The following is a 3,770-nucleotide window of genomic DNA, read 5'->3' as shown; positions in this document are numbered from 1 at the left end:
GAGAGAGAGAGAGAGAGAGAGAGAGAGAGAATATTCTTGCATTTCCTAATATCTGCGGTTACTATATTCAATATGAAAAAAATATAATAAATATAAGTAATTTTATTCGAGCCATATGATATTTCAAAATATGAAATACCACATTAATTATATATCCAAACAAAACAAGTCATCATTGTATCCAAATGATGTTAAAATTGTTCCAAAATGATCATTAAAAGTCATTTTTCGATCATTCTAATGTCATTTTGACTTTATTGTGACTTTCTGTTCTAATTGGGTATATATTATATATACACAAGATATATGCTATACGTACAATATTGCTGTACAATTAGTTAATAATAATATATTTTGTGGGTATATTTAATTGCAAAATATAGTGTTATAAAATAAATGTGCATTATATACGTTTAATTTTTATTTTATTTTCTCTTTCAAATGCGTCTCGTTTTTCACTGTGAGTATTAAATATCTATATAGTGTAAACGAGAACTATAGATTTCTGTATTCGCTGTGAATAATGGAATAAATTAAGATAATTTTATAAAAGTTACTTGTTAGTACGCGTATTAAATGTTCAAATGTGGAAATTAGGTTAGGACATTGCTAGAACATAAATTTGAAAGAGAGAAAAGGTTATTAACAGAGAGCAGAAGTGAGATAGAATACAGTGCCCTGATTGGTTACGCGCCTCGGCCGCGCATGTGCAGTTCATTTTTAGCTACGGTAACATCAAAGGTGCCGACAGAGAGATGCGCTACTGTATATACTGTACCACTAGCACGCGTATCACACGTACAGTGGCAACCAAAAGTTTGTACGTTCAGCAAGAAAGTAGGTTACGTACGCGCTCATTGCCGAGCATACAACCACAATCGCCAAGACGTAATCTAAACGTTATGAATAATCGCTCCAATCAACAGTACGCCGTGAATAACAGAAATGTAGGATCATTCTGCCGATATTGTAAAACTCCAGGACATACTCTTGATCAATGTCGTAAGAGACAGTATAATAATGAACGTTATAGATCGCCACGACCGCCTGAAAATCAAAATCAAATAAGATCTAATAATAATAATATTTGCAATGCAACGCAGGGAAACCAAGAGAGGGTACAGCGAGTAGGCGCTGCGCTGAACGAGCGCCCACGCGTGCGCCGCATAGCTCAAGGACAGCAGACGGATATGCTCACATAGGAATCACGAACAATCAGACTAATCGACCCCTTACTATTACACTACCGAGTGATGATCTCATTGACAATCGCGCTAGTTTCATGATTGATACAGGTTCTGACTTGAATCTTATTAAAAGATCGTTATTGAAAAACGAAGTAGCTATTGATTCTCGGACAGTTTTTATTCGAGCTCACTGGAATAACGAAAGGACGAACACGAACAGTAGGCGTAGCAACCTTGCGCATTTCTGACGATAATGTTTTGTTCCACGTTGTTTTTATTGGAAGGAAACATTTCAAACTTTAAAATGCATGTAATAAGATTTTTCGGCTTGTTCGTATTTTACCCGTGAAAATTTGGAAAGTCGCGAAATTTTTAGAAATTTAACACGACCTGCTTCTGATCTTCGTGAAAAAGTCCCGTTTGATGGGACGACAAATATTATATTAACTGTTTTAAAGAAGTTTCACTCTTTAAAACGCGACCAGAAAAAATGTCCTACGATCTTTGGAAGCAGAGATACAGTTTCTTAAATATCGACAAAATTTGTAGGTTTTAAAGTGATCCCCTAATTGTTGTGCGTAGTGTATATTGTATATTCATTGTTAAAATTAACAATTCAATTTTATTATTATTACAAAGAATCCTTTCTATTAATTCCTCCTTCTGGTAAAGCCAGTGAAATAATTATTCAACGAAGAACGCTGCAACGACGATCATCATTGACAGCCGACGATCATTGAGACCAAGGTACTTCTGCAGACAGTCCATAGAAGCCATACGAAAAGATTGAAAGTATTCATAACCTTAAGGTTAGTCTTTAATTAATTTTATTTGATGCGCGAATAATAACCTCATTTAATTAAATAGTGAACAGCGCGAGTGTATCTCTTTGCTACGCCGAGATAGTTTACGCATTCCGCTCCGCTTATCTCGAGCGCAAGTCCGAGCGCGCTTATCTTAGATAAACATTTACGGTACGCTCGTACCGCGGTGACGTAATCCGCTCGACTCAAGCATTTGTTAATATATGTATACTTAGTGTCTCATTAAAATCAATTCTATTCATTTAAATGTAATATTACCAATATTCTAATAATTGTTCTTACTAAAAGTATCCATTCACTATTTTTATTGAATATCTTTATTTTCTTAATTAATTAATTAATTTAATTAATTTACTATTATATAAGATTAATAATATCGCCTATTTATCCCGCTAGCGATTAATATGTTAATCATTTTTAACGATTATAACTATTTTCAGACATTTTCATTTATTGAATAAAATTAAGATTTATAATATTAATCATTTATAATATAACCAAACGATATTTTATTCATTTTTCTTAAATTTTCACAATTAAATGATAATCTCATTTGAATCATTCAAATTACTATAACAAGTAATTAATAAATAATACAAATAATTCTACAATTAATCTTAATTCAAACATTTACTAAATAGTTTTAAGATCTAACACACTGACCGCACGCAGTGATTTAGTAAATGTGGAGCCCTCCTTTTTCTTTACTTTCTTTATTTTTATTTAGTGATTAACGCATGCATGTGTCCTCATATGAGACAAGCTGCATCCGTGACGACGATCTCTGAAATAGCGTTACCGTACCAACATTGGTTAAATACTGCCGGTTGTTGTGAAACTATTAGTTATCGAAATATTCTAATTCGACGGGAAATCTGTAATTCTTGCTATATTGAAAGGCCCACTGAAGGTCTACGTCTTAATGGAGTCGCACGCCATTACATCTCTATTGGAATAGATTATGATATGACAATTTGTTATAATTGTAATAGAAGTTTTGCAAGATTATCTCCAATAAATTCTTGTGACATTTGTCCTTCAATCCTACGCGACTTCACTGAATATTTAATTCATTCGGGAGATAATCCATACGATAGCTCCTCGGCTACTTCGTTATTTCACAGATCAGTCTCTAAATAAATATAATTCCTGATAATTCCTGTGATACCTGTTCCTTAAAACCCCACTGAACCGTGGCAGTCATTCGTCCGTTGTTAAATAAATTGGGACAGACTGTCGCGGCGTAACAACGCTATATTTTATTACATTACACTTTTGCGTTCTCCATATCAATTATATTATGCGTTATATTGTACTTTTTGCGTTGACTATGCGACCATATATTTTATTGTGATAATTAATAAATATTGATTATAATAAGAATCATTGTAAGCTTCCACGCGAATTGTCGCGCTTTCCTCTTTCAGCCATCCTTTATCACGCTTTCCTTTTTGTGCGGACGTTCGTTCAGTATCCTCGCGCATTCCTCTTTGTGCCAAACTTCGTAATGCCTCACGGCGCGAGTTATCGCGCTCCCTTCTTTCTGCGGATATTCGCTCCGCTATCCCTACCATAGGTATCCCCTCTCCATAGAATCCCTACCTAGCGACGTGAATCTTTTCGTCGTCTTCTTTGTGCGGATCTTCGCCGCCAGCTCCTCAGTTCAACTGGGACAGACTGTCGCGGCGTAACATTAGACATACTCGATTATTAATTAACTACTGATAATTTACTATTCATTTATTATACTCTGAATAAT

Source organism: Cyphomyrmex costatus, unplaced genomic scaffold, assembly GCF_001594065.2.
Source record: "Cyphomyrmex costatus isolate MS0001 unplaced genomic scaffold, Ccosl1.0 scaffold621, whole genome shotgun sequence".
Lineage (NCBI taxonomy): Eukaryota > Metazoa > Arthropoda > Insecta > Hymenoptera > Formicidae > Cyphomyrmex > Cyphomyrmex costatus.
This window is presented reverse-complemented; position numbering follows the sequence as displayed.